The 23333-nt window shown below is 37.8% G+C and overlaps 2 protein-coding genes across 37 annotated transcripts in view; one reads left to right on the top strand and one right to left on the bottom strand.

The window, feature by feature from the left end:
- Positions 1–23333, top strand: part of LOC144579590 (uncharacterized) — a 171230-nt gene that overhangs the window by 83270 nt on the left and 64627 nt on the right. For 21 of the 27 annotated variants that reach the window (XM_078351835.1, XM_078351823.1, XM_078351816.1 and 18 more), the window contains one exon: positions 62–284. The exons of 5 other annotated variants lie outside the window; for them this stretch is intronic. The gene's annotated coding sequence lies outside the window, so the exon portion shown is untranslated. Of the gene's footprint in view, positions 1–61; positions 285–4794; positions 11262–23333 lie in introns of those variants that run through there. One more of the 27 variants, XM_078351842.1, reaches the window with a different exon arrangement.
- KBTBD12 (kelch repeat and BTB domain containing 12) overlaps positions 1–23333 on the bottom strand; it is a 125935-nt gene that overhangs the window by 58513 nt on the left and 44089 nt on the right. The window lies entirely within an intron of this gene.

Raw genomic sequence — 23333 nt, forward strand, 5'->3', positions numbered from 1 at the left:
CTAATCTCAGCTACTGAGAAAATGACGGCTGTCTGTTGTTGGGCTCATCTTTTCCCCCCAGATTTGCCTGCCTAATACCGATACTTCTATGAAGTGGTCCTGCAAAGAACTATTCGTCAAACCTATTCCACAGCTTAAAACTGAAAGATACACAAAATGTACGTCCTTGAAGGCAAGGCCTACATCTTCATATTCCCTGAGGTGCCAAGCATAATATCTTTCTTCTAAAGGATAGAAGTATCCACTTGACAGTATTTGTGAAATAAATATTAAAGCAAAAAAGATCATAAGTCTTTGGCATATTTATCTTGTGTCTAAGTGAATTGAGTTACAGAAAATGATAGTTTGTGCTCATTTCCATATTTACCCAAGAAATGGTAGAGGAAGGGAGTGACAAAAATATTGATTGCATGTATGAATTAGGATAAAGGAAGAAAGATAGTACATTTTACTCCAAATGATAGTTTTTTGGCAATTGATATTTTCCTCTTTAAAGCACAAAAATTTTCCATTTCAACTCTTCATACTGTTTTAAAATATGTATTATGTTCTTTTCTGCCTTAGTGAACTGAAGGTACCAAATATAGTGGAATGTTTTCTTAAGGACTCAGGAGTAACAAAATGATCGTCTGTTTATAATATGCTATGGATATCGATGGTCGCACACAAAGCTGCACAAAAACATGCCTAAGATTTGCTATCTTAAACAAATCCTTGTTATTGGCATGGTTTATCTTTCTTTAACAAGTTACCACTTTTTCATAAAAGCAAAGTACAGAATGTGTAGTTGTACAACCCTTTGTCTGTATAACATTAAGCTTTCCTGCAGACACACACTAGTAGATCAGAGTCTGTGACAGCATTCTCCTAGGATATTTCTCATCCTCCCACAGTAACATGAGCACTGTCCTGTGGGGCTTTGGCAGTGTAGAAGCTTTCAAATATTCTAATTTCAGAATCAAACACATTTCAAACTTGTAGCTAATTTAAGCAATTTTAAAGTATATTCTGGATACCCACTCATGTTTATACTAGGTGTCATAGAATAACAAGTTTGAGGATATTTTTTTGTCCATAAGACCCTCAGAGTCTGCTGAAATAAAGGACAAATATGGAAACATACAAAATACAGGATTATAATTACACACTTATGGAATAAAGTGTAATTTCTAACTCACTGTCATGATGATATATAGAATGATAACTCTGTGAACTTGTGGGATATCAATGATAAAAATTACTATAGCTAAGTTGCAATTTGGGACCCACAGGTAAACTTTGGTCTTTTAGAGGACTTATTTCTGAGTTACTCATTGAGGATGTGAGATAATAAAGGTTTAAAACCCCTCATATGCTTAACTGGAAATATATTTTATAGATATAGCAAAAATATAATGAGCCATCCACTCGAAGTCAAAGCTACTGAATCTCTAAATCCAAGTCCTTTTTCAGAATAAGGAGGCATGAGGAACACCCTGTCTGACTTCTTTGGCCATGGTAAAGCATTTCTTTCCTTGTTCATCATGAATTTATGCAATGTATATCTAAGCCCAGAACACTCTTCTGATTAGAGTAGAACATATCTGACAGCCTATTCTGGCTTATTAGTGCCAGGACACTTTGACCAAGTAACTTTATCCAACTTCCTAGCATATTTAAGTACACAATTATGCTGTCTAGAGGAAGAGACATTGCCTTATTCAGCTGTATCTCTTCTAAAAGCCAGCTCAGGGAACTGGCTTATGTAACATGTGCTTAGCAAATACTTTGAGCATATAATAGGTCCATTAATATGATATTACCTTGACACCTTCTGCAGAACATTTGTGTTTTTCAAAGTGCAATCTTATGATTTTTTAACACCAGAATTGCTTCTGTGCTTTCTACAATTCAGATTTCTAGGTTTTATTTTAGACTTACTGACTCCGAATTTGCCAATGGTGAGAGTCAAGGATCTGCCATTTTAGTATGCAACCTAGGTTAATTTGAGACTTACATTTTAAAAAAATTGCTTAGAATTTTATCAAAAGAAAAGGTAAAATATTACCACAGTGAAGCTTGGTCCTCTCATTTCATAAACGAATTCACCATTAAAGTGATTTTTGAAATGCATTTACTGTAATAATTTGAACCTTTTGTGTAACTTTTCCCTTCATTACTCCTTAATGGCATTCAAGCTGAGAGTCAGACTTGGATAGTGCTGTTATGTTTTCAGTAAACCAGTGAGGCACAAAATGGTTTCCTGGAGAAAACATTGATAATTTGGGACATTAGCGATATGGGAAAACTCAACATTAGCTGTCTCCCTAGACAGGGAATTGAAAAGTCCCTATTTCAAAACATACTCCGTAAGACCTGTAACTCTTGATGATTTCTGTGACATTTTACATGATAGAATAATAGGACAGGTTGGAGATGCAAAGATGCAATTCAGTAAACAAACACTTATGAGCATCTATCACATAAAGCCAAGCCCTGGGCTGGCTTTCAGAGGGCACAGAGATAAGTAAAACAAGGTCTTGTCCTTTAGACAGTCTGAGTCATAGTGTGACAAGGGCAGCTACTGGCAAAGCAGCATGCTGTTCACTCTGACCAAAGGATTACATAAACCACTATGAGGAGATGGGATTTTTGCCAGATTTTGAGGATGTTGAGTTAGGCCCTACATGCAAAGGTAACAGGGTAAACAAAGGCACAGGAGGAAAGCATGTTCAGGAAGTGACCCTGAGTCCCTGTGGCTGGCGCTGAGGTTTCGTGGGGTGGAGGAGTAGCAAGAGGAGCTGAGGCTGCAGAGGCAGGCCGGGGTCACGTGTGAAAGGTCTACTGCCTCCATAAATAGATTCTGGGGCTCACTTTCTATATTTGATTTTGCCCGACCCATCAATCAAGCTGAATCAACTTTTGAATGCAATTTGACATTTTAAGAACACTTGATGGAAATCCAAAGCATATTCATGAATATACATTTTCATTTCAGAAGGAAGCATAATTATTCAAGAGCATAACTAATAGTATGAGATCTAAAATGTCTGCTAGTTTACATGCAAAAAAGAGAGAGCCCTGGTACCATATTGAAATCAGTATTTTATAACAGAAGCATTCACCAAGGACTCATAATGATATTTCAATTAGGTTGAACCCAGAATGTCCTACCTTCCTCAAAATTTTACTAATAGAAGTCTGCATTTGATTTATTTTCTACTTTATTATTCATAAAAATGGATTTAAAACCTTGAAAACAAGGCATGAACATTTTCTACAGAAATAGGATATATTAACCTAAATTTTCTGGACTACCTTTTTAGGTAATTAGGATGTGTTTTAGATTAAAGAAGCTTAACTATCTCTTATAATGAGCTTTCACTGTACAAATGACAAAAAATTTTTCTTTAGTAATAAAGCACCTTAAAGGCATTAGCCTTAAACAGCACCCTTTCCTTTGGTCTCCCCCTGGATGTCAGTGGTTCTGCCATTAAACAACAGACCACTCCTTTCTGCACTTCCTAACAAAAATAGTTATGTTCCTGAGAAAGGCCTCAGGAAAAAAAAAAAAGAAAGCTGGCTGGTTTTAAATACCTGTGTTTCCACTTAGGGTGTCACTGACTCATAAGGCTTATATAGACTAAATTATTTTAGGCTTTCTAGGAAGTTATCCAACAGAAGAGCTGATTACAGTGTGGCAAAGCTGACAAAATGCACATGTAACTACATGAGCAATGGAGTCACTTGAGCAATCTGGTCGTATCTATTCCTTTATTTTTATGTTAAGAAGCCAATTTATAGATTTCCAGGAAAAACTATCCAGTATATGACTAATATGCCCCTTGGCTAGTTTGCTATAATTCCAGAAGCTGTTTTCATCTAAATTCAAATTATTCATTGTATCTATGACAACACACTTTTTAAAGACAAACATTTACACAAGAAAAATTTAGCATAGATTTTAACTGAAGCCCATATTCTATAAAATCTTTACAATGTAAAGCAAACCTCCAGGGTCAGTGCTAGCTGCAATGACCAGTAGTATAATATTTTCATCTTTAATTCCTATCAGAAGAATACATTCTGGACAATATACAATATTTTCAAAGAGTTCCTTACATGAAAATGTGTACCTGGCTCCATACAGAAAAGCAGGCTATGTGAATGTGCAGTAAATATGTCATTAGCATATTTACAATGGGAGGAAATGAAGAAGGTAGACTCAGTCCTTTGCCTCCCAGTGCATGAGGACAGAATGACCTCAGCTCAGTATGCCTCCTCATTTGGGCCTGGCAGGGCACTAACAATAAGATGACGGGCTGAGCATTATTAGGACATTAAAGCATGGTGGACCCCTTGCCACTTATTATAAACAATAATGATTGTTAAAAGTATCATCTATTGAGCACTTCTCCTATGCCAAGCACAGTGTTCAGCATTTGACATAATACTCTTTTAAGCTGTGCAACAACTACATGAGTTAATAGTGTATTATCATCATCTTTATTTTATGAGCAAAGAAAACAGACTTGGCAAAGTTAAGTAACTTGCTCAAAATCACATGGTGCTATTAAGTTGCAGAGAAAAGATTTGTCTGCAGAAAGATCTTTCCTTTCTATGACTTATTTCAGTTAAAGAAGATACCTGGGAAATCTTTGTACACATGGGATTTACTCAGAAGATTTACAAAAACATAATAAGCTAAAGGCAAGGGCCATTAATCAAATAATTCCCATGATCTCTCTTGCCTAAATCCTTCTCCATGGTGGTTAGATGCTACCTGTTAAAGTAACTCCTTTTTTTTTTTAACAGGAAGTCAGACCATTTCCAGTGCCCAGAACATGAGTGAAAACCCTGAGCAATGTAAAACAAATGTCTGAGTATTGGTGCTGTGATAGAGACCTTGAATTTTATTCTGAAAAAAACTGGAGACATTGTTAATGACACATGGTCTAATGGCCTAACTGTATGTGTAATCTATACATTTGTTCGATTGCCTGCATATACAATCTTGTATGTAAAATCTGTTTATATGCACGATCAATGTATATAATCTTGTATGTACAATCTAGTGACATAACAGGGAGAGAGTAACAAGAAAAGAAATGGTAACCAAGCAGCAGTGGGAAGGAGAGGGAAAAAAACATGAAACCCTGTAATCTGTGGCCTTCTGGGTTTAGGAGCAAATACAGTACTACTACATAACTCAATAGCAACAAGAATGAAATCACTCACATACAGATGGACATCACTCATATACAGAGAAGCACATGCTCCTAATGATTATTTTTGAAAGTTATTTTAACATTAAAATTGGACAGATTTGGGTTGAATCCTGGATTTCATCACACTATTTGTGTAATAAAAATAAACAAAGAATTTACCTTTGTAGGATGTTGTGAGAATTGGGACAATACATGAAATCACCTCAAATTTAGTAGTTCTTCGAAAAATACTATTTTCCTTCAAAGAACTCTTTCACAAGGCAGAGAAGAGTGTGATAATTGAGAGTACTTTTTTCCTTGTTAAAAATGTAATTGGATTTATCCACTTAAAGGTGCTGGCATGATTTGTTGGGAAATTATACCTACATAGAATCTTTCATTTTCCAACAAAGCCAGGAAGACAGTGTTTGTACTACTCAGAACTCAGGCCGTCAAGATAGCTCATCTGCTTGAGTATGTCAGACCTTGGAAAATCTAGATCATGCCTTTAGACTGCCCTCTAATCCCTTCTTGCAATCCCTTTGTTATACTTTGTTACACAGTCTGATATGTTTATCCAGAGTCTTAAATCTACAGAGTCACTTTCCTAAGAAATGTTTCAACGAATAACTTAAAGACAAAATTAACAATGATGGTGAATATCGGGATAATCCCTGATAGTCTGTCTTGCTGCTTTGGCTGACTGAAGATGAGAAAGGAAGGGATGGAACATCGAAAAGTCCCACGCTCCTGTAAAAGATTAATTGTTCCCGAGCCATGACAAGTCAACATCAGAAGTGGTTTTCAACCTGATTAATCAATCAGTGACAACTTGCTTCAGTGACCATGACTCTGGAATCAACCTGTCAGAGACAGCCTCACACCCTGGAAGGCAGCCAATCAGAGGCTGACTCACTCCACTGAGCCCTCTTCTAAGGCTGACCTGACCCCCTCCTGCCTCGGTAATGAAGGGACATAAACCACACTTCTGAGGAACAACAATCTACTCCCACCTTTGTAACCAAACGCTAAACCAAACTTAACTCCTGCCCACAATCGTATATAAAATCATCAGTTTTCTTTGTTCAAAGAATATCTCTAAGTAACCATTCCTATACTAAGTAATCAATAAATTCAGCTTTCTTAGTTTCAGATACTGAATGTGGTCTTAATTCTTAGCAATAATTGACATTTAATTGAAAAATAGACTAAGATTCATTCATGAATACTAGAGAATGAAGATATTAAAACATTAAAGTAACTCAACCTAATCTTTCTCTACCATGCTTTGATATATATTGTATTGTTCCTGGTATAAAGTATAACTTTCTCATCTTTCTTTTTTTTTCTTTTGCCATGGAATTTCACTCTTGTTGCCCAGGCTGCAGTGCAATGGTGCAATCTTGGCTCACTGCAGTCTCTGCCTCACAGGTTCTCTTCTGCCTCAGCCTCCCATGTAACTGGGACTACAGGCACCAGGCACCACACCTGGCTAATTTTTGGCATTTTTAGTAGAGACAGGGTTTCACCATGTTGGCAAGGTTGGTCTTGAACTCCTGACCTCAGGTAATCCACACACCTGGGCCTCCCAATGTGCTGGGATTACAGGCAGGAGCCACCGTGCTCAGCCTCATTTTTCTTTATGTGACTAATTCTCCCTGTGGAGTGAGTTAGCTGATCCTCCACTATGTGCACTTAACTATATGCACACTTGATTTGTCTTGCCCTAGTCCCTGAGTTCCTTCTGGGCGTAGAGCATGTCTTTTATCTTTGGGTCCTTAGCACTCAGCCTAATATCTGACATATCCTTTGCTACAACAAGTATTAGTTGAGTCAAATCACAGTGTGATTACAAAAAACTCCAGTATCGCTTTAATGGACATTAGTCTATTTGACATCAATGTTACTCAATTAACTTTTACCTACTATTTATTATTTAAAAAGGCTTACTTTCCACTGAATTATTTCTCCCTTCAATTCTGAGAAGCCAAACTTTGCTTGTTTTCACTCATCTAGTTCCTAAGAATTATTTTCATCCATAAATCTCTGAATGTTTTTTCTGCTCCATTAGCCAGGGCCCTTCTACCTCCTTCTTCCCACTTCCCTCTCTGTGATAATTTTGAATTGCTATACTATATTTTCTTTTCCCAGTATGTGTGTTTTCTTCCTCCCTTAACAACTTTCATAGCTCAATGGCATATTTTGGAATTTTAATTTTTAGGTATATTGCAAATATTACTGTCAAGTTCAATTACTCAGGAACAAAATTCAAAAACTAAAAAAGTAGTAGAAATCACATTACATTCTTATTTTAACCCAGTGAGTCAAACTATAAAGCCAACTCTTAAATTCTCTTACTCTAAGAGGGAAAGAAGAAAATGTAGATAAGAATGTACCCTTCATCCAAGCCATAATTTAGTGATTATCCTATAAAACCATTTATAAATGCTATTAAGTCAGAGGTCAAAATTAGGTAATTTGATTTCCAGCTTCTTCCACTTCTCTGCTCACCCCCTGGCTTACACAGCCGCAAAACAGGGACTAAATGTAGGAATAGAGAAGAGCAGCAGCCTCACCTCCTTCAATCTCTAGAGAGCAGGAATTTTAAGATCCAGCTACTTCAGCTTCAAAATTTCATCTATTCTGTTTTGAAATTTGGATTTTATGACAGGGCCCTACAGAGCTTGTTAATTCAGCATACCAACCCATCTGTCCACTCAAGAGCTATATTTAGGGCAAATACCTGGGGCAGTGAGTGGACTCCAGGACAATCACAGTCCCCGCACTTAATAGTTTCAAATAGGGCAATCCCTTTTAGCCTCTTGAAGGTGTGTGCAGGTAGAATTGAGGTGTCTGGTTCTTTTAATAAGCACTAATCTGTTACTATACTGTTGAAATCCTTCAATGGCTCACTGTCATTTAGAGATAAATTCTGAATTCTAAAGCGTGGTATTCGAAGATGTCTGTGGGCTGGCTCTTGTCTAGCTTTCCATGTTCACCTCCTGCTACTGTTTCATTGTGCAGCTGGTGTTCCTGACACTCAAAACTACCATCAGGTAACATGACATGCAATTGGTATGTTAATGACCAAGAATTCTCTCCTTGTGCTATTCTGTTGGGCAAATCCCAACTTCTTCAAGTAAGCTCAGGGTTAATCTCTCTGTGACATCTTTTCCGAATCTCTAGATTTGTATAAGCCTCTGTAAGTGGTAATCACTGCATGGAATTTTTTCTGTTTGGTATGTCTTCCCTGCCAGCTTTCTTGATGTTAACCTGTACAGCAACTGTGTGCATTACATCCATATAATCATAGTCGCAGGCAAGAGAGGGAAAATTTACCCCTATTAGTGTTCTGTCAGAAATATTTATTGAGCACTTATTATGTCCAGACAGGTATTAAACTAGAATGCAGGAAATACTAGAATGCAGTTGGATGCAGGAAAATTTCTAGTGAGTTTTGCAACTGAAAAGTTAGTGCCCTCTTTCCTCCCTTTTCACTGCCTTTGCTTGTTTTATTATGATTTTGCTATTAAATCCTAATTTGGGTGCAAACTATTTCATAAGATGATCTTAGGTAAATGGATCTAACAAGCGTGACTGAATGTCCACCTGCTTGCTAAAAGGAAGAAGGCACTTAGTAGATGGCCTTAGGATCCCAGCCCAGAGATGGTGGCTTATCTAGTACACCAGGGATTCTCACTGCTACCACAAGGGCCATCTGTACTTTGAAAGGACCCTTTGCAAAAGGTGCATTTATAGATGAGATGCTGACCTTGACTGGGGTATGTCTGTGCTTTTTCCCACTCTTGGGAAAAACATCACAGAATGATATGTTTACAAAATATGAACCAGTTTCTCTAAGCCACCCCTATGGGGGGAGGATCTAGTTTATGATCTTTGGCAAAAGATAGGGAAACACTGTAATTTTGAAATCCGAATCCTGAAGGCAAGAGTACCAGAGAGAATGGGGCCAGCATCAACCAATATTTAACTCAACAGGGCTATTGGCTCTACCCTCAGCTGCCTCAAGGTAAAAACAGAAAGAACTAGGGATCCCCCAAGGTTTTTGCTAACTGCTTATGAGGGTACTGAAGTGGCCTCAGTGGAATGGCAGGACAAAAGTCCATCATCTTAAGGTCACGAAGAAATGCATGGGAAAGGGTTTGTTGTCAGATAACTGGCTTTTATTACTGCTATGCTACTTAGTAACTATACGTTTGAATAAGGTACTTAACCTCTTTGAGATTCCATTTTTTTCCTTTATAAAATTATAAAACAAATATACAAAAAGAAACGTGTCTAAAACATCATAAGTATGATAACCATTCTTCCGCTTCTTTATAAGATTGTCATAGCAGGCCAGTGATCACATGCAGTGATCATTATGATCATGGATACCTGGAAAAGTCATATGTTGAAAGGCACTGGAGAGGTGTGGAAACAGTAAGGACTAGATGAGCTAACATTCCAGAGAGGAAAGAGCCTCTTCTAGGCTGTTTTCTGCCCTTGAGGCATGTGCTGATTCTGGACCAAGGCTAAGAACTGTGTTTGACACAGACAAAGGAACCCTGGTGAAGGAAAGAGAGAACACGGGAATTTTTGGCAATTGCGTGGAGCTGTTGTGACAGATCGGTAGCTAGAAGGCTGCACAGAGGAACCTCAAACATGTGGCCAACTTTCTCCTAAAAAGCACTGATTATTGGGACAATCTGGATTCTGGGCCAAATACTTTTAATGGTCAGCGAGAAATCTCTTGCAGCTGCATGGCATATAGGTGACCAAGTCTGGCTTAAGTGAGGGGCTTGCCACAAATACACATATGGTCTCCATCTCAAGATATTTGTCAGGTTTTGAAGTTGTTCAGGGAGGCTAAAAAGCTAAGCTAAACAACTCTGAAGGAAAGAACAGAATCCCCACAGTCTTCTAGGATAGGAGGAGACAGATTCTTCTAGCTCACCATCCAAAGCCAGGGGTGGTCGGGGAGAATGGCCCATGTCTAAGGAACAGGGCAATGTCCAAGGAACAGGGCAAATCACAGGAAGACTGAGCCTTATTAAGGCTGCAGCTTATTCTGGCCCAGCCCAGGCCCTGAGTGGACTGAGGGAATCAGTCCCTTGCTCTGACTTAGCAAGGAAAGTCAGAATCCTCTTATGGAGGAGATCATTGGGAGCCTCTGGTTCTTTTCCATAGTTCAGTATACAAGAAAAAAATCACCAGACATGGGCATAGGCAGGGAAATATGGCTTATCAAAGAAAAAAACATAACAGAAGCTGTCTCATGAACTATCCAAATATTGAAATAACTGATTGATAAGATAAAGAAAATAGAAAAAAGAGATGGATAAAATGGATGAGAAAAGTAGAGAAATTCACAAAAGTGGAATCTGAAAGAGAATAAAGTGGACATTCTAGAAATGAAAAATATAGTATCTGAAAAGAAAAAGAAAACAGCTGGGTTAACAGCAGCTGAATACAATGGAAGACAGGATAAGTGAACCTGAAGATAGTTAAATAAAATATATTCAAAGTGAAGTATGGAAAGAAAAAAGTATGAAAGAATTCAAGTAGGACCCAAAGAGACACATGGCACATAAAAAAGGTTTAGTGTACAGCAAATGATCATCTCACAGGGAAAGAAAAGAGAGAACAAAATAGCAATATTTAAAAAGATAAAAGCTGAGAATTTCCCCAAAACTGATGAAAACATCAATCATAAATTCCAAAAGCACAGTGAACCCCAAGTAGAATAAAAACAAAGAGACCACACTTAGATCACAGTCAAATTGCTGAAAACAATGGTGAAAAGAAAAATCTCAAAGAAAAATGTGCTCAGAGAAGAAAAGAGCACATTACCTTCAAAGGAACCACAATGAGACTGACATTTGCTTTTTAAATAAAAACTATGAAGGCTAGATAAAATAGACTGACATATTAAAGTGTTGACAGAATAATATACTGCCAATATAGAATTCTACCAGCAAAAAATATGCCTGGGAAATGAAGACAAATAAAGACATTTACAGGCAATTGAAAGCCAAAGAGAATTAATTACCAGCAGACTTGCATTACCATAAATATTAAAGAAATAAATTTAAGGCTAAAGACAATTTTTCTTTATTGAAATATTGGAAGCCTGTAACTTTAGGAAGGAGTGAAGAATGCTGAAAATAGCAATATTTTGAATAAACATAACCAGTTGTTTAAAGAACCACAACCACGATATAAGGGTATATAAAATATATGACAACAAAAGTACAATGGGTGGAAGGAATGAAATTAAATTGTTATTGGGTTCTTATATTGTTTGAGAAGAGGCAAAAGTGTTAACTTAAGGTAGACTGTAATAAGTCAAGACTTCATATTGAAATCTCTGGGGCAATGAATACAAAAATCGTATAAATGGCCCAGGTGCGGTAGCTCATGCCTATAATCCCAGCACTTTGGGAGGCCGAGGCAGGCAGATCACTTGAGGCCAGGAGCTCAAGACCAGCATGGCCAACATGATGAAACCCCATTTCTACTAAAAATAAAAAAATTATCTGGACATGATGGCACACTGCTGTAGTCTTAGCTACTGGGGAGGCTGAGGCAGGAAAATCCGTTAAACCTGGGAAGTGGAGGTTGCAGTGAGCCAAGGTCATGGCACTGCACTCCAGCCTGGGCAACAGAGCAAGACATCATTTCAAAAATAAACAAATAAAAAAATAAAATAAAGATAAAAAGACCAGTTCATACTCAGCAAAAGCATAACCCAAATAAAAAATAGGCAAAGGACTTAAACAGACATTTCTCAAAATACATACAAATAGCCAACAAGCATATGAAAAGATGCTCTTCATCACTAGCCATTATGGAAATGCAAATCAAAACCACAGAGATATCACTATTAAGATAGCTACTATTTAAAAAAACACACACACAGAGCAAAACACCAAATGTTAGACTAATCTGGGCAACATGGCAAAACCCCATCTCTACAAACAAATAAAAATTAGCTGGGTGGGAGGCATGAGTCTGTGGTCCCAGGTACTTGGGAGACTGAGGTGGGAAGAGCACTTGAGCCTCAGAGGTTGATACAGTGAGCCATGTTTGTGCCATGGACTCTAGCCTGGGCAACAGAGCAAGACCCTTTCTCAAAAAATAAAATAAAATCAATACCAAAAACAAAATAAAATAGAATAAAATGTACAGAAGGACATTTCCCCAGTACAGTAAAGGCCATTTAGGAGAATCCCACAGCTAATATAATAATCAGTGGGGAGGGAATTCAAAGCTTTTTCTTTAAGATTTATTACAAGGCAAGGATACCTTGCCACTTCTATACAACATAGTACTGGAATTACTAGCAAGAGCAAATAGACAAGAAAAAGAAGTAAAAGTCACCCACATTGGAAAGGAAGAAGTAAAATTGTCTGTTTGCAGTTGACATGTTGTCTACATGTAGACAACCCTAAAGATTCACAAACAAATTGTTAGAACTAATAAATTCAGTGAAGTTACAGGATACAAAGTCAACACACAAAAATCAGTTGCATTCTTTATACCAACAACCACTTACCTGAGAAATAGAGAAATCCCATTTATAACAATATCCAAAAGGATAAAACACTTAGAAATAAATTTAACCAAGAAGGTGGATATCTCTGCACTGAACGCTGTATAACACACTGATGAAAAAAATTGAGATACAAATCAATGGAAGCATATCCCATGTTTATAGATTGAAAGAATTAATATTTTTAAAATGTGCATATTACCCAAAATGATATCTAGATTGAACATGATCCCCATCAAAATTTCAATGACAGTTTTCACAGAAATAGAAAAACTATTCTAAAATCTGTGTGGAACCATGAAAGACTCCAAATTGCTGAAGTAATCTTGAGAAAAAAGAACAAAGTTAGAGTCACCAACTTCCTGGTTTAAAGTTCTATTACAAAGCTATAGTGATCAAAACAGTATAGTACAGAGCTCAGAAATAAACGCAAGAATATATGGTCAACTAATTTTTGACAAGGTGCCAAGAATATACAATGGTGAAAGGACAGTCTCTTCAATAAATGATGTAGGGAAAAACAAATATCCATATGCAATAAATGAAATTGGACCTTATATTATATTCAAAAACTAACTCAAAATGGTTTAAAGACCTAAACATAAGACCTGAAACTGTAAAACTCCTAGAAGAAAACATAAGGAAAAGCTACTTGACATTGGCCTTGGACATTTTTTCAATATGACACCAAAACCTTAGGCAACAAAAGCAAAAAATAAACAAGTCAGACTACATCAAACCAAAAAGCTTCTGTACAGCAAAGGAAACAGTCAACAAAATGAAAAGGCAACCTGCATATTGAAAGAAAATATTTGCAAATCATATATCTGAAAAGGATTAATATCCAAAATATATTAGGAACTCACACAACTCATTAGCAAAAATCAAATAACCCAATTAAAAAATGGGCAAGAGACCTGAATAGATTTTTTTAAAGAAGATATACAAATACCCAATAGATATATGAAAAAATACTTAACATCACTAATCAATAGGGAAAGGCAAATCCAAACCACAATGAGACATCACCTCCTACCTGTTAGGATGGCTATTATCAAAAAGTGTTGACAATATAGAGAAAAGGGAACCCTTGTACACTGTTGATTGGAATGGAAATTGGTATAGCCATTATGGAAAAAAGTATGGAGGTTCCTCAAAAAAAAAAAAAAAAAAAAAAAGAAATAGAAGTATCATATGACCCCTCTTCTGGGTATACACACAAACGAAATGAAATCAGTACCTCAAAGAGATTGCTATAGTTTGGATATGGCTTGTCTCCACCAAAAGCCATGCTGAAATTTGATCCCCAATGTGGCAGTGTTGGAAGGTGGGGTCAAGTGGGAGGTGTTTGGGTCATGGAGACATATCCTTCATAAATGGCTTGGTGCTTTTCTCAAAGTGGTGAGTTCTCTCTCTGGGAGGACTGGATTAGTTCTCATGAGAATAAATTAGTTCATGCAAGAGTCTCTTGTTATAAAGCCAGGATGCCCCTGGGTTCTGTTTCTTCACACAGGTCAGGTTCCTCTTTGACTTTCTTTGCCATGTTATGGTGTAGCAAGGAAGCCCTTGCCAGAAGCCAAGGCCATGTCCTTGAACTTTCTAGCCTGCAGAACCATGAGCTAAATAAACCTCTTTTCCTTATACATTACGAGATATATAAGGAAAGATGAACTAAGATGATATATGAACTCTCATCTTCATTGCAGCATTCACAATAGTCAAGATATGGAAACAATCTAAATGTCCATTAATGGATGACTAAATAAATAAATGGAATATTATTCAGCCTTAGAAAAAGGACAGTGTGCCTTTTGTAACAACATGGATAAACTAGACATAAAGTGAAATAAAGCCAGACATAAAAAATACTGCATGATCTCAGCTATATGTGGAATATCTGTAGAATTAATATGTCTAGTATCAGTACAGCATGATGACTACAGTTAATACTGTATCATATACTGTAAATTTGCTGAGTAGATATCAGGTACTCTCACCATGCATACACATAAAGGGTAACTATGTAAGGAGATGAATATGTTAATTAGCTTGACTATAGTAATATTTTCACTATGTAATATAAAAATATGTTATACATCTTAAATATATACATTTTTAAAAAGTAAATGATTGACCTTCTGTATTTGTTGACTACACTAACCCCTTTATTAGTTCTAGAAATTTGAAAAACAGGCCATTTGAGATTTTCTATATAGATAATTATGTCATTTGAAAATAAGAACAGGTTCATTTCTTCCCTTCCAATCTGCACAACTTAATCTTTCTTTATTGTACTAAGACTTCCACTATGGTATTGAATAATAGTAATAAGTGCAATCTTGCCTTTTTCATGAATTTAGGTGAAAAGTATATAAATTTTCCATTAAGAATGATGTTGGCCAGGCATGATGGCTCATTCTTGTAATCCCAGTACTTTGGGAGGCTGAAGGGGGTGGATCACTTCAGATCAGGAGTTCAAGACCAGCGTGGCCAACATGGTGAAGCCCCATCTCTACTAAGAATACAAAATGAGCTGGGTGTGATGGCAGGTGCCTATAATCCCAGCTACTTGGGAGGCTGAGAAGGAGAACTGCTTGAACCTGCAGTTCCAGTGAGCTGAGATTGCACCACTGCATTCTAGCTGGGCAACACAGTAATACTGTATCTCAAAAAATAAAAATAAAAATAGGTTACCAGTAGATTTTTTATAGGTGTCCTTTATCAGATGGAGAGGTTGAGGAAATTCTCTCTTCTTGATTTGCTGAGAATCTTTCATCATGAATAAATGTTATATTCTTTCAAATGATTTTAGGCATCAATTGATATGATTACATGGCTTTTCTTCTGTAGACTGTAATATGGTAGAGCATATTGATTGATTTTTGAATTTTGAACTAATCTTGCATTCTCAGGAAAAAACCTATTTGTAATGGTGTGTTAATTCTTTATATATATTGCTGGGTTGAACTTGCTAATATTTTGTTGAGGATTTGTGTGTTTGTTTTTATGAGAGATACTGATCTGTAGTTTTCTTTTTCTGTACTGTCTCTTGTTTGGTTTGGTATCAGGTAATGCTGGTCTATAAAATGAGATGGGAAGTGTTCCCTCTTCTATATTCTAGAAGAGGTCGCAGAATTGCTGTTATTTTTAAATGTCTGGTTAAATTCACCAGTGAAACCATTTGGGCCTAGATATTTATTTTTTGAAATGTTTTAAACTAAGAATTCAGTATATTTAATAATTTCGGGGTTATCTCTTTTATCTTGGGTGGCTTTTAATAGTAGTTTGTGGTTTTCAAAGAATTGGCCCATTTCATCTAAGTTGTCAAATGTATTTCTGTAGAGTTGTTTGTAGCACTGCCCTATTATCCTTTCAGTATTTACAGAGACTGTAGTGATATCCCCTTTTTCATTTCTAGTATTGGCAATCCGTACCTTATTTCTCTTTTTATTGGTTAGTCTTTGTAGGGTTTTACCAACTGTAGAGGCTTTTTCAAAGAAACAGCTTGGTTTCATTGATTTTCCTTATTTTTTCTTCAGCCTCTAATTTCACTATTTTCTGCTCTTATTTTTATTTACTTTCTTCTACTTGACTTATGTTGCTCTTTTTCTAGTTTTTAAAAGCAGGGGCGGCCGGGTGCGGTGGCTCAAGCCTGTAATCCCAGCACTTTAGGAGGCCGAGGCAGGTGGATCATGAGGTCAAGAGAACGAGACCATCCTGGTCAACATGGTGAAACCCCGTCTCTACTAAAAATACAAAAATTTAGCTGGGCATGGTGGTGCGTGCCTGTAATCCCAGCTACTCAGGAGGCTGAGGCAGGAGAATTGCCTGAACCCAGGAGGCGGAGGTTGCAGTGAGCCGAGATCGCGCCATTGCACTCCAGCCTGGGTAACAAGAGCGAAACTCCGCCTCAAAAATAAATAAATAAATAAATACAAAAATAAAAGCAGGGGCTTAGCCTATAGGTGTGAGAACTTCATTCTTTTCTAATACAAGCACTTAATGCTATAAATTCCTTCGAAGCACTCTTCAAACTTTGATATGTTGTGCTTCCTTTTTCACTCAGCTTAGCATATTTTCTAATTTCTCTTGAGATTTCCTCTTTGACCCATGGATTGTTTAGAAATGTGTTGCTCACTTTTCAAGTGTTTGAAGACTATCTAGATGTTCTTATTTTCCACTGTGGTCAGAAAACATACTTTGTATAATTTTACTTCTTTAAAATTTGCTAAGGTTTGTTTATGACTCAGTATATGGTTTATCTTGGTGAACATTCCATGTGCTCTTTCTGGGTGGAGTAGGCAATAAAATGTCAGTTAGATCCAGTTGGTTGATGGTGTTGTTGAACTCTTTCTATATACAGGTACTTGTTTTTCTACCTACTGGTTCTATTTATTACTGAGAGAGGAGTGTTGAAATGCTTCAATTATAATTGTGGAGTTGTCTATTTCTTCTTTCGGTTTTGCCAGATTTCACTGCACATAATTTGAGGTTTTGCTGTTAGGTGCATGTACATTTAGTATTGTTATGTCTTCTTAGTGAATCAATCATTTTATCATTATGTAATGTCCTTCTGTACCTCTGGTAATTTTCCTTCTGCTGAAGTCTACTTAATGTGATATTCACATAGCCACCCCAGCTTTCTTTTGATCAGTGTTTGTATGGCATCCATTTTACAGCCTTTTAGTCTTTTTTTTTTTTTAATTGCATTTTAGCTTTGGGGGTACATGTGTAGAACATGCAAGATAGCTGCATAGGTACAACGTGGCAGTGTGATTTGCTGCCTTCCTCCCCTTCACCCACATCTGGCATTTCTCCCCATGCTATCCCTCCCCAGCTCCCACCCCGCTGTCCCTCCCTTATTCCCCCCAATAGTCCCCAGTGTGTAGTACTCCCCTTTCTGTCTCCATGTGTTCTCATTGTTCATCACCCACCTATGAGTCAGAACATGAGGTATTTCATTTTCTGTTCTTGTGTCAGTTTGCTGAGAATGATGTTCTCCAATTCATCCATGTCTCTACAAAGGACACGAACTCATCATTTTTCATTGCTGCATAATATTCCATGGTGTATATGTGCCACATTTTCTGTCCAGTCTATCATCGATGGGCATTTGGGTTGATTCCAGATCTTTGCTATTGTAAAGAGTGCTGCAATGAACATTTGTATGCATGTGTCCTTATAGTAGAACGATTTATAGTCCTTTGGATATATACCCAGTAATGGGATTGCTGGGTCAAATGACCTATTTCTAAGGCCTTGAGGAATCGCCACACTGTCTTCCACAATGGTTGAACTAATTTACACTCCCACCAGCAGTGTAAAAATATTCCTACTTCTCCACATCCTCTCCAGCATCTGTTGTCTCCAGATTTTTTAATGATCGCCATTCTAACTGACATGAGATGGTATCTCAATGTAGTTTTGATTTGCATCTCTCTAATGACCAGTGATGATGACCATTTTTTCATATGTTTGTTGGCCTCATGTACGTCTTCTTTTGTAAAGTGTCTGTTCATATCCTTTGCCCATTTTTGAATCAGCTTGTTTGTTTTTTTCTTGTAAATCTGTTTGAGTTCTTTGTAAATTCTGGATATCAACCCTTTGTCAGATGGGTAAACTGCAAAATTTTTTTCCCCATTCTTTTGGTTGCCAATTCACTCTAATGACTGTTTCTTCTGCCGTGCAGAAGCTGTGGAGTTTGATTAGGTCCCATTTGTCTATTTTGGCTTTTGTTGCCAACGCTTTTGGTGTTTTGTTCATGAAGGCCTTGCCTACTCCTATGTCCTGAATGGTTTTGCCTAGATTTTCTTCTAGGGTTTCTATGGTGACAGGTCTTATGTTTAAGTCTTTAATCCATCTGGAGTTAATTTTAGTGTAAGGTGTCAGGAAGGGGTCCAGTTTCTGTTTTCTGCACATGGCTAGCCAGTTTTCCCAACACCATTTGTTAAACAGGGAATCCTTTCCCCATTGCTTGTTTTTGTCAGGTTTATCCAAGATTGTATGGTAGTAGATATGTTGTGTTGCCTCCGATGCCTCTGTTCTGTCCCATTGGTCTATATCTCTGTTGTGGTACCAGTACCATGCTGTTTTGATTACTGTAGCCTTGTAGTATAGTTTGAAGTCTGGTAGTGTGATGCCTCCTGCTGTGTTTCTTTTTGCTTAGAATTGACTTGGCTATGCGGGCTCTCTTTTGGTTCCATATGAAGTTTAAGGTAGTTTTTTCCAGTTCTGTGAAGAAGGTCACTGGTAACTTGATCGGGATAGCGTTGAGTCTGTAAATTACTTTGGGCAGTATGGCCATTTTCATGATATTGATTCTTCCTAACCATGAACATGGAATGTTTCTGCATCTGTTTGTGTCCTCTCTTATTTCATTGAGCAGTGGTTTGTAGTTCTCCTTGAAGAGGTCCTTTATGTTCCCTGTTAGTTGTATTCCTAGGTATTTTATTCTCTTTGTAGCAATTGTGAATGGCAGTTCATTCCTGATTTGGCTGTCTTTAAGTCTGTTATTGGTGTAGAGGAATGCTTGTGATTTGTGCACAATGATTTTGTATCCTGAGACTTTGCTGAAGATGCTTATCAGTTTCAGGAGTTTTTGGACTGAGATGATGGGGTCTTCTAGATATACTATCATGTCGTCTGCAAATAGAGACAATTTATTTCCTCCTTTCCTATTTGAATACCCTTTATTTTATTTTTTTTTTGCCTGATTGCTCTGGCTAGAACTTCCAGTACTATATGGAATAGGAGTGGTGAAAGAGGGCAATCTTGTCTAGTGCCAGATTTCAAAGGGAATGCTTCCAGTTTTTGCCCATTCAGTATAATATTGGCTGTTGGTTTTTCGTAAATAGCTTTTATTATTTTGTGATATGTTCCATCAATACCGAGTTTATTGAGGGTTTTTAGCATAAAGGGCTGTTGAATTTTGTCAAATGCCTTCTCTGTGTCAATTGAGATAATCATGTGGTTTTTGTTTTTGGTTCTGTTTATGTGGTGAATTATGTTTATAGACTTGCGTATGTTGAACCAGCCTTGCATCCCCAGGATGAATCCTACTTGATCATGGTGGTTAAGCTTTTTGATGTGCTTTTTGCAATCAGCTTGCCAGCATTTTATTGAAGATTTTTGCATCTACGTTCATCATAGATATTGGCCTAAAGTTTTCTTTTCTTATTGAGTCTCTGCTGGGTTTTGGTATCAGGATGATGTTGATCTCAAATCAAAAGGATTCCCTCTTTTTGGATTATTTGGAATAGTTTCAGAAGGCATGGTACCAGCTCCTCTTTGTGTGTCTGGTAGAATTCGGCTGTGAACCCATCTGGACATGGGCTTTTTTTGTGTGTGGTAGGCTCTTAATTGCTGCCTTGACTTCAGACCTTGTTATTGGTCTATTCATAGTTTTGGCTTCCTTTTGGTTTAGGCTTGGGAGGACACAAGTGTCTAGGAATTTATCCATTTCTTCCAGGTTTACTAGTTTATGTGCATAGAGTTGTTTGTAATATTCTCTGATGATGGTTTGAATTTCTGTGGAATCTGTGGTGATTTCTCCTTTATCGTTTTTTTATTGCATCTATTTGGTTATTCCCTCTTTTCTTTTTTATCAGTCTGGCTAGTGGTCTGTCTATTTTGTTGATCTTTTCAAAAAAACAGCTCTTGGATTTATTGATTTTCTGAAGGGTTTTTCGTGTCTCTATCTTCTTCAGTTCTGCTCTGATCTTAGTTATTTCTTGTCTTCTGCTAAGTTTTGAGTTTTTTTATCTTCTTCCTCTAGCTCTCTCAATTTTGACGATAGGATGTCAATTTTGGATCTCTCCACTCTTCTCATGTGGGCACTTCTTGCTATATATTTTCCTCTGGAGACTGCTTTAAATGTGTCCCAGAGATTCTGGTATGTTGTGTCTTCGTTCTTGTTGGTTTCAAAGAACTTCTTTATTTCTGCCTTCATTTCATTGCTTATCCAATCAACATTTAAGAGCCAGTTGTTCAGTTTCCATGAAGGTCTGCAGTTCTGAGTTAGTTTCTGAATTCTGAGTTCTAACTTGATTGCACTATGGTCTGAGAGACTGTTTGTTATGATTCCAGTTGTTTTGCATTTGCTGAGGAGTGATTTACTTCCAATTATGTGGTCAATTTTAGAGTAGGTGTGATGTGGTGCTGAGAAGAATGTATATTCTGTGGATTTGGGGTGGAGAGTTCTGTAGACGTCCCTCAGGTTTGCTTGTTCCAGGTCTGAGTTCAAGCCCTGGATATCCTTGTTAATTTTCTGTCTGGTTGATCTGTCTAATATTGACAGTGGAGTGTTAAAGTCTCCCACTATTATTGCGTGGGAGTGTAAGTCTCTTTGTAAGTCATTAAGAACTTGCCTTATATATCCGGGTGCTCCTGTATTGGGTCCATATATATTTAGGATCATTAGCTCTTCTTGTTGTATCGATCCTTTTACCATTATGCAATGTCCTTCTTTGTCTCTTTTGATCTTTGTTGCTTTAAAGTCTATTTTATCAGAGATGAGAATTGCAACTCCTGCTTGTTTTTGCTCTCCATTTGCTTGGTAAATCTTCCTCCATCCCTTTATTTTGAGCCTTTGTGTATCCTTGCATGTGAGATGGGTTTCACATGGATACAGCACACTGATGGGTTTTGTTTTTTTATCCAATTTGCCAGTCTGTGTCTTTTGATTGGTGCATTTAGCCCATTAACATTTAGGGTTAATATTGTTATGTGTGAATTTGATACTGCCATTTTGATGCTAGCTGGCTGTTTTGCCCATTAGTTGATGCAGATTCTTCATTTTATTGATGCTTTTTAGCATTTGGTATGTTTTTGGAATGGCTGGTACTTGTTGTTCCTTTATATGTCCATTTCTTCCAGGTTTACTAGTTTATGTGTAGTGCCTCTTTCAGGAGCTCTTGTAAAGCAGGCCTTGTGGTGACAAAATCTCTGAGTACTTGCTTCTTTGCAAAGGATTTTATTTTTCCTTCACTTATGAAGCTCAGTTTGGCTGGATATGAAATTCTGGATTGAAAGTTCTTTTCTTTAAGGATGTTGAATATTGGCCCCCACTCTCTTCTGGCTCATAGGGTTTCTGCCGAGAGATCTGCTGTGAGTCTGAGGGGCTTCCCTTTGTGGGTGACCCAACCTTTCTCTCTGGCTGTCCTTAGCATTTTCTCCTTCATTTCAACCCTGGTGAATCTGACGATTATGTGCCTTGGGGTTTCTCTTCTTGTGGAATATCTTTGTGGTGTTCTCTGTATTTCCTGGACTTGAATATTGGCCTGCCTTGCTAGGTTGGGGAAATTTTCCTGGATAATATCCTGAAGAGTATTTTCCAGCCTGGATTCATTCTCTTCGTCACATTCAGTTACACCTATCAAAGGTAGATTAGTTCTCTTCACATAGTCCCATATTTCTTGGAGACTTTGTTCATTCCTTTTTGCGCTTTTTTCCCTCTAATCTTGCCTTCTCGTTTTATTTCATTGAGTTGATCTTCGACCTCTGATATCCTTTCTTCTGCTTGGTCAATTCAGCTGTTGAGACTTGTGCATGCTTCGCGAAGTTCTCGTGTTGTGTTTTTCAGCTCCATCAATTCACTTATATTCCTCTCTAAGTGGTCCATTCTTGTTATAATTACCTCACATCTTTTTTCAATGTTCTTAGTTTCTTTGCATTGAGTTAGAACGTGTTCTTTTAGCTCATGGAAGTTTCTCATTATCCACCTTCTGAAGTCTGATTCTGTCATTTCATCACACTCATTCTCCGTCCAGCTTTGTCCCCTTGCTGGTGAGGGGTTGTGGTCCCTTGTAGGAGGCAAGGTGTTCTAGTTTCCAGTGTTTTCCTCTTTTTGGGCTGGTTTCTTCCCATCTTTGTGGATTTATCCACCTGTCGTCTGAGTAGTTGCTGACTTTCTGATTGGGTCTCTGAGTGGACGTCCAGATTGTTGATGCTGAAGTATTTCTGTTTCTTAGTTTTCCTTCTAACAGTCTAGCCCCTCTGCTGTAGGACTGCTTAGGTCCACTCCAGGCCCTGCTTGCCTGGGTAACACCTGTAGCAGCTGCGGAACAGTAAGGGTTGCTATCAGTTTCTTCATCTGCTATCTTTGTCCCAGAATGATGCCTGCCGAATGTCAGTCTGATCAGTCCTTTGTGAGGTGACTCTTTGGATATATGGAGGTCAGGGAGCTGCTTGAGGAGACAGTCTGTACTTTATAGGAGCTCAAGTGCTGAGCTGTGAGCTCCATTGTTCATTCAGGGCTGCTAGGCAGGTACATTTAAGTCTGCTGCAGCAGAACTCATAAAGCCCCTTTTTTTCCTCAGGTGCTCTGTCCTGGGGAGTTAGGGCTTTTTTTATGAGTATCCGTTGCACTGTCCTGCCCAGCAAGGAGGCGGTCTAGTCACTGCCTGCCAGCAGAGGCTATGCTGAGCTGCTCTGGGCTGCACCCTGCTGTTGTGGGCTCTGCCCTGCTGTCGTGGGCTCTGCCCGGCAGCCGTGGGCTCCGCCCTGCTGCCATGTGTAATTCCCTGTAGTCCTGTTTATATGGATGTGGTTAGAACTGCCATGGCGATGGTGGCCCACCTCTGTAATGGTGGACT

The sequence above is a fragment of the Callithrix jacchus genome, chromosome 15 (genome assembly GCF_049354715.1).
Source record: "Callithrix jacchus isolate 240 chromosome 15, calJac240_pri, whole genome shotgun sequence".
Taxonomy (NCBI): Eukaryota; Metazoa; Chordata; class Mammalia; order Primates; family Cebidae; genus Callithrix; species Callithrix jacchus.